At 37.5% G+C, this 13885-nt stretch overlaps 1 protein-coding gene across 4 annotated transcripts in view; it reads right to left on the bottom strand.

The window, feature by feature from the left end:
* Ctnna2 (catenin alpha 2) overlaps positions 1-13885 on the bottom strand; it is a 1081443-nt gene that overhangs the window by 687478 nt on the left and 380080 nt on the right. The gene's annotated exons all lie outside the window — the stretch shown is intronic.

Here is a 13885-nt window from a genome sequence, read left to right as displayed (position 1 = left end):
ACCAAATATTTAATTCAATTAGTATTGGGACTGCTCAAGGAAAAGTAAACATTGGAGTGGAGGGAACCAAAAGTCTTGGTTATTCACTCCAAGGAACTGTGAAGCACCTACGGCCCTTTTTATTAACCTTAACACATATAGACATATGCCAAACTATATGTGATTAGCTAGTAAATAATCTTCGTATCAGGGAGAATATTTGGAGGAGATATTAATTAGGAAAAAATTAATAAGGTATAATGCTAATAATCCTTACTAGGAATACATCACAAGAACTTCCCTAACGTCTGTCCTCACTGTTAAATATTCTGTTGTTTCTTACCATTACTTTTAGCAGTCACTATGGATTTCATATAATAATGTGAATTGATAATAATAAATACATCAATGTGTCTTAGTATAAATCAAATAATTAGTTCATATGTCTGACTGAGTTTTAAGAATATAAAACTGTAAGTGCCAGAGTCATATATAAAATAATATCACAGGGTAAAAAAGTAACAGGAAAGATCATCTTATTTGATTCAAAGTAACCTTTAGAAAACAAGGAAGTATAAAGGAGTGCTCCATCTACAAGGATACTGTACCTCCAAATATGTTGGGAAAGATACTTAAAATTGCCTATTTCTAATAATAGGGTTGAGCTAATAACACTAGACTCAATTCTTCCTGAACATAGTGCTAAAGGTCACATTTTGTTATCATTTGTTCAACTGTTATCTGTCAGCTCCTAAGCAGAATAGGGCAGCACATAGACTCTGAAACAAAGTTTTTAAAAATTATTTATCACCAAGTGATAAAATTCTGTTTCTATAGTTACCATACTTAACTACAAAGTATTCACAACCACAATTCCTTCAAGGTCTAAGATAGAAACATTTTAATGCTTTCACTAAGAATGGTGTGAACACCCAAATGCAAAGAGTACTAAGATCAAATGGATTCCTATGTCTAAGCTTTACTCCAATGCATTATGTATTGTCTCTACTTTTATCCAAAACTCTCAACTCATTCTATAAACATGCTTTGATCCTCTTACCTTAGTTCATCTATGTGGTCCAGTTAGAGTACAAAAACACATGTCCTGTGGATATAGGGAAGGATGGAACCCATAATTTAGCTTTTAGCAAAAGTAAGGTGTGGCAGAAGAAGGCAGATTTAACACATTTATTATCACTATTTTCTGAAACCCCATTAAAATAACCATAAAGCGATTGTCTTTTAAGAGTATCAATCTTTAAAAAAAAATAATTAAGACAAAACAACCAGATATCAGAGATGTGTGCTAGCTCATTTAGCAGGGCTGAGAAAGCTGAATCCTCAGCTAGAAATGCACAAGATCAGAACAATGTGATTTACATGCAAAAACATTAAAGATGCAGAGATTTGAGACATCAGCTTTTTTAAAAGAAAGGGAGGAGAAAGATGAGACTATTTTTAAAGGATGATCTGTTGAAACTATTTAAAAAGCAACTGGACCCCTGTGTGTCAGTTAAATAAATAGTAAGTTCGTATTTTCTTTTTTTAAAGCAAACTACCAGATCTCTCTTACTTGAAGCTGCAGGCAACTAGAGGTTTATTTTCAAAAAAGGGTAAAAGTCAGGTCTTTGGACAGACATGGCTAGTTGAGCACAGAGCCATGGAACTGAGCACCTTGGATACTAGAAAAGGTGACATAGGAATGCTGGATGTTATGGTCATGGCCTCTTCCTTTGTCTCCTCCAAAGCTGACAGCCTCTACCTAGAGCCTGAAATCATGAGAGTCTGTACCCTTGAAAAAAATGATTCAATTATCTGATTCCATTTATACACTATGCCTCCTAACAAAGGGTCTTCTTTGCTCCTCTGTGATGAATTCTGATGGCTGTCCTGCAAAACTCTGATGTCTGCCTTCGACTTGGAGTTCTCACAAGGTTATTCTCCAGATGCTTGCAGAAAGATTTTTCTGGATTCTAACTCAGAGAGAACTAAAAAAATATATTACAGAAAAGAAAGGCATTACACAGTGCTGGGCTTTAAACAGAGAAAAGAGAATGCAAAATATACAAAGTTATGTCTAGATCTATTGATATGTACTACAGGAATCAATGAAAAGGATCCAAGAGTGGTAATACAGAGACCAGAAGACCTGAGTTCCTTGGGATTTTATCTGTGTGCAGGCCTGTGACCTTGGAAAGTTCCTTAACTACTTGTGTCCACAATCCCTCAAGTGAGCCTGTTGCCAATTTTTATCTAAGAGTTCTCAAATCAAAATGCAAGGCCTTTATGAAAATGGTTGATAATCCTTTAAGAGTTCTAGAAGAACTGAAAAAAATGAAAAGGATGTAGTTTTATATGTTTTACTAATGGAGACAAATAAATTAGAAGATGGAAAGGAGACAAACAGAAGGGATAAGACACAAAAAATCAGGCAATGTCAGTGATAAGATGAATTTCAAACAATCTTTTATTTTTAAGCCTCAAGAGAATACAGAGAAAAATAGCTTTTCCAAAGAATTTGCATGTCTATTTTTCAAGGATTAAAAATATGAAATTAGCCACTAGACTAAAGGCCACTTAACTGATTTCTCCTAACATGCAAGTTTGCAGAACACAGAACATATAATTAAAAAGGCCAATATTTTCTTTTTTTTAATATATTGAGGCAAAACTCACTGAATATGTTAATGTTGTCCCTTGGGTCACTTTAGTGGGGGGGCAGTGAGGGAGGAAATGTTCGCCTACAAAAATCTACAATGGGTCCATAGCAGGAGATGGAAAAGGATAATTTGAAGGGAACAGAAAAAGGAAATTATGATATCTATTCCTGAATCTAATGATGTTAAGTCATGTTAATCCTCTCTGCTGGCCTAGTTCAAGGTGGATCCAGAAGTGGAAGAAGAATCCCTTGGGAAATTTGCTAAAATATAACTTTCCAAGCTGCATTCCTGTAGGTTCAGTTGATTCAGAACTGGGTTAGGACCCTGAAATATGTGCTTTTCAAGATTTCCATGTGTGGTTTTTTATAAACTGATTTAAGAGTTCCTAGAGCAGTCAGGCAAAATGTCACTTCTTCGAAATTGTGCCCTAGAATAGGCATTAAAAGAATCTAGAGCAAAAACTCAATTCAAAATGTAAACTAGAAAAAGCATTGCTCTGGTTTGATGTAAATTTCCCAGCTGCAGCCAAACTGGTAGAATTAGTAGAAACTGAAGTCAGCAATTAAGTTATTAAGAAAGAGAATTTCTGAATAATAAGTGAGACAGGATATTTTAGTTTTGGCACTTATTGAGAGCACAGTTCTTTTAAGTATGATAAATTGTATTTTTACAGATGGGGGAGTAGGTATGTAGGAAGGTGGTGAGGATAGACAGTTGGATTGTTTTAAAAAATAGCTACCCTTCAATTAGCAGCTCACAGGATGATCTGCTTGTCTATGTCAAATAAATTCAAAGAGAAGATTAACCATCCAGCTTAAGAGACTTCTCTGATATCTTACATGTTCGGGCAGACACACAACTCAAAAAAGAATTCCAAAAAGATATTTTACTTGATCATGTCTTACAACAGTATTTATTTCCCCTCACAAAAAGAAAACCCAAACCTGTGTGGTATTAAATCAATGCTTGATTCGATCCACTGACCTATTACACCAAGGGTTCCATAACTTGTCTATTTATAAGAATCAGCTGGAGTATTTGCTAGACTTGGAGATTAAAAACCCCTCTAAGACTGTATTTCTGGGGCTATGGGGACAGAGAGCTTAAATTTTCTCTTTCTCTTTCTCTCTCTCTCTCCCTCCCTCTCTCTCTGTTGTTGCTGCTGTTGTTGTACCAGTGATTGAACCCAGGGATACTTAACCACTAAGACACATCCACACCCTTTTATAATGTTTTATTTTGCAACAGGGTTTTGCTAAGTTGCTTAGAGCTTCACTAAGAGGTTGAGACTGACTTAGAACTTGGGATCCTCCTCTGCTGGCATTACAGGTGTGTTCCCCTACTTTAAGCTTAGAGTGCTGATTTTTAAAAGTTATATTGTGACTGTAAACTTCTGCTGATTTCTCTCTTTAGGTACAGAAAGAAATACTTTTGTGTGTTTCAGGAAGTGAAGCCAAGTAATTTCCAAACTTCTTGTCCAACCTGTAGAAAACTATAGGAAATAAAAATGGTCCAGCTCCTGCCCCTCAGATATATCCCTAGAGATTGCCCGAACAGGTCAACCTGGAATAACGGAAATAAAATGGAGTGGTTTGGTGGAGCTCTCTGAACTGAAGAACAAGAAAATGGCATGCTCTATCATTTTCTCTTTGCTAGTTACTGGGATCATTTCAGGCCTTTCTAGAAAAAAAAAATGATGCTGGCTTCTGCTAGGGATTTAAATAAAGCTTTAACTACAGAGAAAGGTCTAGGCACTACAAAATGAGGCATGAGGAAGCCAAGTAGAGTTGACCTGAGCTAATTTATTTAGTTTTTTAAAAAATCAGGTGGTAGAGAAAAAAGAGGAATCATTTTATTCCAAGACATGGGACTCAGTGGTCTCAAAACAAATTGGTTGTGGTGCTGCTGTTGCTACTGCTTCTGCTAGTACCTTCTTCTCCCTTCTTTCCCTTCTCCTTCTTCTTTTGTTCTCTTCCTGCCTCTCCTCCTCTTCCTTATTATCAGTTGTTTTATTATTATTATTATTATTTTCATTAGAGGGGAATGAAAGGTAATTTATTCATTCATTCCAAATATATTTATATACAGTTTTCCATGTGCCACGCTAGATACACTAGCTATTATGGGATTGTGAACAATACACTATTCCTGCTCATAAGAGTTAAATTTTAGTAGAGGAACAGATATTAACAACTCAAAGAAATGATATAATTTTGGAATGCAGCAGGTGTAATTGCAGAATTAAATGTACTGATGCAATCAAGTGAACACAGTTGAGCTAAAACTTGGAGAAGTCATCTATGCAAAGTTTGAGAAAAACATTGCAATCAGAGGGGTCGTAAGTGCACAGCTGAGGTATTAAAGAATTCTGGTGTGTCTGAGACATCAAGAGATATCACCACCAGTGAAATGCCCAACTCTTAGAATATAATAATGTCCTAAAAGAATCAAGAGAAATATTTCTCAGGATGGGTTCAAGGCATCATTAGACCCAACTAAGGAGGCTCTTTGAAGCTTACCTTTGAAAAAAGAAAAAGAAATCCCGAGTTTGTGGTGTCCTGTATAGTTTGAAAACTCAAATGAAAGGTTTTTCTCCAGACTCATCCATTTGAAGAAAGCTGATTATCAGTTTTGTGAGTTTTGTGAGGTCTTCCTTGAGAAACTGGAAAGGTTCTCCCAAGACCAATTGATGAATTATCTGTCCAGTCTGCCTTAACTACAACAGCCAAATCTGATGATGCTGTCAACAAGCTCTGTTTACTAAGGTAAGGACATTCCCTTAGTATCTCATGATGCTACTTTTTCTTCCTCCTCATATTGATTAACCTTGTACAATTCAGAAACAGATCTCAAGGATGTACTGAAGGGTTTATCTTATAAACAAAGAAACTGGCTAGAGTTCTTAGAATTCAATTTTTCATCTGGGTAAGATTTTTATTTCCATTTTCTTTCTAAGAGATGACTACCAGCACTGGAGCAATAGTGTGTGGACAGCATCATTCTGAATAGCAAAGGCTGGACGCTTGTTATGGTTTGGATATGAGGTGTCCCCCAAAGCTCCTGCACTAATATTCAGAAGTGAGATGATTAGACCATTAATCTGACCTAATGGTCCCATCCTAACTTTATGGACTAAGTGGTAACTGTGGGAAGGTGGGACATGGCTGGAGTAAGTGGATCCCTGAGGGAGTGCTCTTGGGGATTCTTTCTTGTCATGCTGGTCCCTCTGCTCTCTCTGCCTTCTGGATGCAATGTCCTGAGCTGTTTTCTTCCTCCACACTCTTCTGCCATGTTCTGACTTATTGTTGGCCCACAACAATGGAATTGGCCATCTATGGACATAACCTCTGAAACCATAAGCCAAAATAAACTTATTCTCCTCTGAGTTTTTCCTGCCAGGCATTTGGTCACAGTGACAAAAAACTAACTACTGCAACAATCAACTACTAAGTCTTCTCATTGTTCCAGGTTTCTGCCTACCCCTGTCAAATAATACCTTCTCCCTCTACTACCACACCTCCCAATCCTGCCCTCCTAGTATAACCCATCAATTCTGATAGTCTCTTGCTCTTTCATCACTTCAACACACTTTCAATTTCTTTAAACTTATTTTATAATTAGTACATAATAATTATAAATCTGTAGCCCTTCCAAGTCTAATCTACAGTTGTTGTTTATACCAATTCTCATTTATTGATGGCTTGCCTGATTTTGCTTTTTGGTGATTCTGGAATGTCATTTTCTGTTCTTTGTGACTTCATCTTGGGAAATTTTTTGAGTTCTGAGATCTACAGTGTGTTCTTCTGGAGGGCACTGGTATTTGCTTCTACCAAGTACCTGAAAACCCAGCATCTAGTTATGGTTAGTGGTGAGGCATGCTGGGATGCAATTCCTCGTCCTGACAAGGAATGGTTGTTGGCTTATGGTTAGAAAGTCCTGCAGGAGGGAGCACTTTTTCCCTGCTCTTTAAAGGCCAGGACAGCACATATTTCCATTTTACTCTCTGTAGGGAAGCTTTATTTTCTTAGCTCATGCTCAATTGCTATCACCATCTACAAATTCAGGCTTTCTACCAAGGTCTAAGCTGACTGGCCATCCAGTTGGGTCTCCAAACTTGTGTACTGGTCTTTGTACACAAGAACATGTATATATGCCCCACTTAATGCCCAAGTCTAGACCATGAGAAATTCACAGGCCTACCTCTAGTTTATTATTTTATCATTTTTTTGCCTCTTAGCAATTCGATTACATTCTTGTAAGCTTATCCATGCATACAAAAGAATGTTCAAGAATTTTACCAGGCAGTGTTGGTAGAAGGAAGAAAGAGAGGAAGGGAGGGAGGGAGGGAAGAAGAGAAAGAGAGACTGCTGAGTGCAGGGTAGAGGAAGAAGATACAAGTACTGCTTGCTCAAAACTCCTTTTCCATTGTAAACAAGTTCACAGCAAGCTCCTGGAGCTCAGACCATTACTGTTCAGACTTAACAGGATACTGTCCTATAGCTCTAAAATGTGATTCCATGGGTTTTAGGATTTTAGGTCCTCAAATCAGATTTGAAGGGCAAAAATTAGAAGTTTGGGTGGGGAGTTTGTTTTTGGAACCTGGATTTGCTTTCTATGGTTCCAAGTGCTCCATACCCACATTGGATGCTGTGTGGAGACCACCTTAAGGCCAACCAAGCACTAACCAGTCTGGCTCTTCTCCTGGAGCCTCTCAGAGCCAATGCACAAGTGCTTTGTGGAAACCCAGAACCTGGCAAATCTCTCTTCCACTCTCACTCTCATTATTCTACTCAGGGAATGTGTTCTGCCAGCACAGTAGATGTTCTCCCACCACCTGTGTCTGAATCAGTGCCACCTTACATGCCCCATGACTTTTTGAGATCCCATCACAACAAATCCAGTTGAATACCTTCAGGAAAGGAAAATAATAATAGATGAAGAAGGATGGTAAGGCAAAAATTTAAAAGTCTGTATTTCCCTGTTCTACTTCCAGGGCACCTCTGGGAGATGCCCAGAAAGATATTTGGAAATGCAGGAAAGTGGACTGTAAATGCCATGACTCAAGGACAAAAGTCCAAAGCACTCTCTGAAAGACTCCGATACTAATCACATTTCTTTGGAAGAACAGATACAAAGGATGGTTTTACTCTTTGAACAGAGTTGATAAACCTGATTCTGTTTTTACATGTCTGATCACAAAATATTAAGTAAAAATGAGTAAAGAACTATTTCTTCAATGAAATAAAAGTTTCATATGGGGAACATAATAGCATAGATGAATTTAGAGTTCAAAATTAATGGAGGTGAAGACATTAAATGTACTTGAAGGCAGAGAACAAAAAGGGGGAGGAGAAAAGATATGAACATAGGCAAGGAAAATCTTCTCCCTACAGGCACCAGGTGTGGGATATTAAGAATCTTTCCACTGAATGAAGATGCCAATCCCTTGAAGGCAACTCTTAATTTCCCATTAGAATGGAGGGCCAGTCCTGGGAGGAATGGCAACATCAGGTCACAGATGGCTCAGAAGCACTTTAAACATCACTGTCTTTTCTGTTTTTCTCCCCCCACCTCCTATAGTGCTCAGGATGGCATCCAGGCTTCAGCTCATGCTAGGCAAGAACACCACCACTGAGCTGCACTCCCAGCCCCTCTATTCTGCTTTAAGCCAAACCTTCCGATAGAAACACCTATAATTAGCTTACTGATCTCTCTCCCATTTTCATGTGATTCTAATCCCCACCCTCTTCTTTTCCTTTTTCCTCCCTAGCTTCCACCTCTGGGAGAAACCATAAAACCCTCAACTTTAGGAGTTTGGGTCCCCAGCTTGCCCTCCCCCCCACATTAACAAAATTGGCCAAACTGACTTTTGTGTAATTTCACACCTTCTTATACATTATAATGGAAGGAGAGAATAGAGAAGGCTTAGATTATACTGGTAACAAATTTCTTTGTTGCACCAACAATTAGCCTTATTCTTAAGGAATAACAATTAACTAACTGGGTCTTTTTCCTGCCTTCTCATCTTGGAGAAATGTGGCAAAGTGACAATTCCTATGCCAAACTCATCCCTCTGATCACCCTTCCTTCAGAAGGTTTCAATACTTTTCTGGGACCTCACAGTCAAAACCAGGTATTGAACATGTCCACTAGTTGTTCTGGGCCCTGTGAGTAGTGCTACAGAATATGGATGACTCAGAAACTCTGATAAATAAAAATCAAATTAAATCAGGAAATGGATAAAATACAGAAAAATACATGTAAGATAATTTTGAATAGAATCTCACAGGCATTTAAGCTTTCCCTATGTACAAAAGTTTGATTTCATAAAACTTTCCAGGAACCCCCTAAATTATAAAAACTGTAAAGTTCTGTCCTCAGTCCTTTCCTATTTTGTTTCTTTGTCAAGCTTTGGGTATAAATCAGGACACGATGCTGACAATGTGACGAGTCTTCCTTACTTAATGTTTATGAACATCTTTTCTATAAGTACACTTAAAAATGAATTGCTTGTAAATCAATTATTACATACTCATACAATAAAATGCTATGCAGTCAATAATATATGGTTAGAGAATGTTTATTGATATGGTAACATTCACAATATGTTGAGTAAAGAAAATAGATTATAAAACCATTTACAGTGAGTCCATTTTTTGTAAAAAAAAAAAAAAAAAAATCAAAGCATGACATTCTGTATGTGTGTGTGTGCATGTGTAATAAAGCACTTGTGAACACTCAAAAACATTGGAAAGACCTACACCAAATTTGTAGCTGTGCTTTTTTATACAGGCTAATAACGTTTTCTCCTTTCTTTGCTTTTTATTCATTACAACGAACATACATTTGTTGTTTACTATGAAAAAGTAAAACACAGTGTAAAGCCACAGTTTTCTGTGGCCCAGGGGCCCTGAGTAACACTTCACCTATGACTCATACCACACTGAGGATCAATGTGTGGAAGCACAGCTGCACTGTGAGCCCGGGAACAGGGCTGCAGATGACTTTACAGAGCTCACCAGTCCTCAGGTCCTCACCAGTGGGCCCCATTAGGAGCCTAGTCCTTACATTCCAATCCAGAGCTAAGGTTATGACGATAATGCCCTCAGGCACTTATAATGTGTGCATATGTCCACACATCCATGTGTCTTTGTGTGCTTTTAATACTGTACATTAGTGGTTTACAAGTTAGGGGATACATTAGATGCTTCAAGAAGTTCGAAAAAGTTGGATCCAAATATTTTTACAAAATATGCAATTTCAATTATTTTTAAAAATAGGAGTAAAAGGCAACTTTCTATATTTTAACCTAATAGGGAACAACAAGTTGTTATTTTATGCCAACAGGATCTCTGTCATCACTATACAAGCAGTTGAACTCTAATTGTATGATTTTTGAAGAAAACTATAGTTCTCCATTAATCTTTTAAAAACATTTAGAGCTACACAGATAGTGCAGACATATAAAATTGAACCAGGTTGTATAGCACCACAATACACTACAAGGTCCAGGCACATCTGCTCACTACACATTCTCATCAAGGCAGAACAGTGAATTGTGCATGAAAAAGTAATAGCTTAGTGCTTCTTATTGTCCTGCATTTATAGTTTTAGTACCTAGAATAAGTATTAATTTTTCATCTTATAGTTCTGCATTGTAGTTTAGTATTTGGAATAAGTATTATATTGCCTAGTCTTTTACATTTATAAGAATGTGAACTGCACTTAAGACACTTTTGGTAATAGAACTTTGGAACAAAATTTTTCTATTTAACTACCCTTTCAAATGCAATCTGTCTAAGAGTATGCAGGCATTGCCAAGTAAGCTATTTATAAATTGTTACTACATCTGAGTAAATCAAAATTTTCTGTGCAACTAAAAGCAAGTGAAGATATCACATTATCTGCAGCTGACAGGTCTGCAACTTGTCATTTGCCATCTCAGTGTCTACTTTATATCCATATGCAGACACATTTTTCCCATTGATTACTTTATAAGCATATTTTTATTAAAAATATAGTCAGAATTTGGACACGTGACCCCATTTCCACAGTACTGCCTGGCCCAGGACACCACTGTCTCATTAAGTATTCCAAGGCCCAGTGCCTCCTCACCTGCCTTCCTGCTTTCCACCCCTTCCACTTTTACAACCTGGTCTCTTGCTTTTCACCCTGGCACTTTTGAATCCTAATCTCCACACCTGAATCATGGCATTTTCTACCGACACTCTCCAATGGTCTCCCATTCCATTAGAATGAAAGCCAAGTTCCATTTAATAAGTGCATGAAGCCCTGCGCAGATGGACCCCTCATTGACTTGCAAACTCTATCTCCCACTGACCCCTCCTCTCACACAGTCATTCTGGCTCACCTGGGTCCTCAGAGGAAGGCCCTAGTCCCTCATCCTAACTCCTTCCACCTCAAGTGTTCTCTGTCCCCTCACCCTTGATGTGTCATCTTCTCATCTTCCTAGTCAGTCCCTCTACACCAGTCCCATGTGTTTCCTACCTCCCAGGATTTCTGTTTCCCTTTTACATTTATCACCAACTGAAATAAAGCTTGCTCGAATTACTTATGCATTTATCATCTCTCCTCCTTCTAGAGTATAAGCTTCATGAAAGCCAAGATCCTTGTTTTGCTCATTTCTGTGTCCCCAGAAGACTGGAACAATGTCTGCCACAAAGGAGCTAGGCACGAGACAATGAACATTTGTTCAATGAATAAAATATTCTAAGTTTGGATCTATCACAAAATTCTTATCAACAAAATACCATGCTTACTTTCATCCTGTCATGGGGTTGCTGCTAAGATTTTTTTTTTTTAATGAAAAAAAAAGTTTTGGGCTGGGGTCGTGGCTCAGCGGTAGAGCGCTTGCCTAGTATGTGTGAGGCACTGGGTTTACCACATAAAAATAAATAAATAAAATATGAAATAAAGGCATTGTGTCCATCTACAGGTAAAAATATTTTTTGAAGTTTCTACCCTGAAACAAATCTGTGCGAAAATTATAAGCTCCAGGGGAAAGTTTATGTGATCATTATAATTAGGAACAATTTATACTACTCAGCAATCAAACAAAAAACAAACAAAGTCAATAAAACAAAATATTCAACAACCACACTGATGGTACTAACCCAAATTTACATTTAAAGGTCACTTGTCCTTTTGCAAAACTCTATACCCATCCATCTCCACATAGTGATGGTGTATTTAAAGGCAGACTGTTTTTAAGAACTTTCCACTTTGGGTTACACCTGAAAGTTGACAGAACTTAAAGCCACTCAGGACTTTCCTAAAATTATTCCTAAAATAATTTTCACCACATGTGTCTATTTACCTGGGTTTTTGTTTCATACTGCTGTTTCTTTTAAGTATATAATTTTTGTTACCTCTTCATATCGTAAACACAAGATTCATTCATTTGAAAATACATTTGTGGTAATATCAAATAAGGAGCTGAAATCCTAGTGAGCCCAGAGTCACCATGGGTCAGACCACAGCCCAGGCCCCAGGAAGACAGCTTTCTCTCGCTCAGCATACAGCAGCTCTCTGCAGTCTCCCTCTCTCTTTGGTCCCTGCCACTGGACATGTACAAGGTTCTAAAGCAGCTTTGACTGCAAGGGAGTACTAGAAGCTCAATTTTCATCAAGGATTGAGCAGGAGGATTTTAGAAGCCAGAAGTGTCAGTTATGTCAATTTTTAAATATTTTTAGTTTAATGATTTCTTTATCCTAATGATATTGCCTAGCACAATAGGATAAAAACCAGTGGGGTGATAAATCCCCAAAATTTATAAAATTGAAAAAGAAATATAATACCCAGAATGTTTGGCTAATTTACTGGGCTGCTGTTAATTGCAACAGACTTTTCTTTCAAGGCATATATGTGTGTGCCTTTTTAAAAATTAATACATACTACAATAAAATAAATATTGATTTTTATGTAGTAGAATAAGTACACTGGACAGGGCAATCTAGCCACATCCAATTCTACCTTGAAATCACAAAAGAGTGTGAAGTCCATCTAAATTTTATATGGCTAATAGAAAAGTCAAATAGGAGGTTTTTTGTTTCAGGCTTTGATTTTGACAGTTCAATATGAATAAAATTTATACACTTTAACTTTTAAGCACTTTACGCTTCTATGTATTCTCTGCAATCATGTCAAAATGGAAACCAAATTTTAATAAAAGGACAAAATATTCCTGTATCACAAGTTTCCAAACAAAAAATGAGAACCTGGAGTCAATAAAACAAAAAATCCATCAGCTCTGCTGATCTGTATGAATTCATACTGAAAGAAAAAAACTTCCACTTGACAGTAGGATTCTGGACACCAAGCTGAAAACTGCATGTCACTTCTCGATCAACTCTTCTTTAATCACAGTCAGTGATTTCCATTCACAGGAACAAACTTTTTTCCTGAATTATTTATACTGAGATTTTAACCATCACTGTCTTTGTCGATAATCATTCACTGATAGCAATACCAGCATGCAGTAACATAAAACCAAATTTCACAGACAAGTAATTAGCCCTTTGCTTTTCTGCAAAAAACAACAAGAAACAGAGTCACAGATTTTTATAAACACTCTTTTTTGACAAACCTGCTATTCAAAAGACTTGCTGGGGGTTGGAGACATGGGCAATCAACATCTTTAACAGAACCCTACATCACACCCATAGACCAAAACCACAGAAAGTGCTGGTCATCCAGGGTCCTAGAGAGAAGTCCTCATGAGCAGCTGGGTACCACAGGATGCATCCACACTTTATTCTTTGCTGAAAATGGGCAAGTCTTCCAAAATCAAAGAATCTGAAGAAAACAGATTTTGATTTTTTACTTTGTAGGGTGTTCTCATTAAATATCCTTTTGCTTTCTGAATAAAGTCCTCTGGAGAGTCTGGCAGGAGCAGCACTGTCAATGCCAATGCTCACTCCTTGCTTGATCTGTGAGCTGCACGTTGGCTAGCTGTGCATGTTTACTTGGGGCTGGTAAAGATGCTGAAGGGCTGCTTTGTCTCAGCACTGCCTTGGGGTACAATACCAGCATGGATTTCAAAAGCTGTGTGCAGATTTTTAGTGTCTTACCTACCTGACCACTACAGAGGACATTCATTCAACATATAACATCCAGATCTGATTCAGTCTACATTTTTTTTTTCCAATTTATACTGAATTCTCACAATCCAAAGAGTCCAGGACATGGCTTCATATCATTCACTCTTGAAAGCACTGGGAATTACC

The sequence above is a fragment of the Sciurus carolinensis genome, chromosome 13 (assembly GCF_902686445.1).
Source record: "Sciurus carolinensis chromosome 13, mSciCar1.2, whole genome shotgun sequence".
Lineage (NCBI taxonomy): Eukaryota > Metazoa > Chordata > Mammalia > Rodentia > Sciuridae > Sciurus > Sciurus carolinensis.
This window is presented reverse-complemented; position numbering and strand designations above follow the sequence as displayed.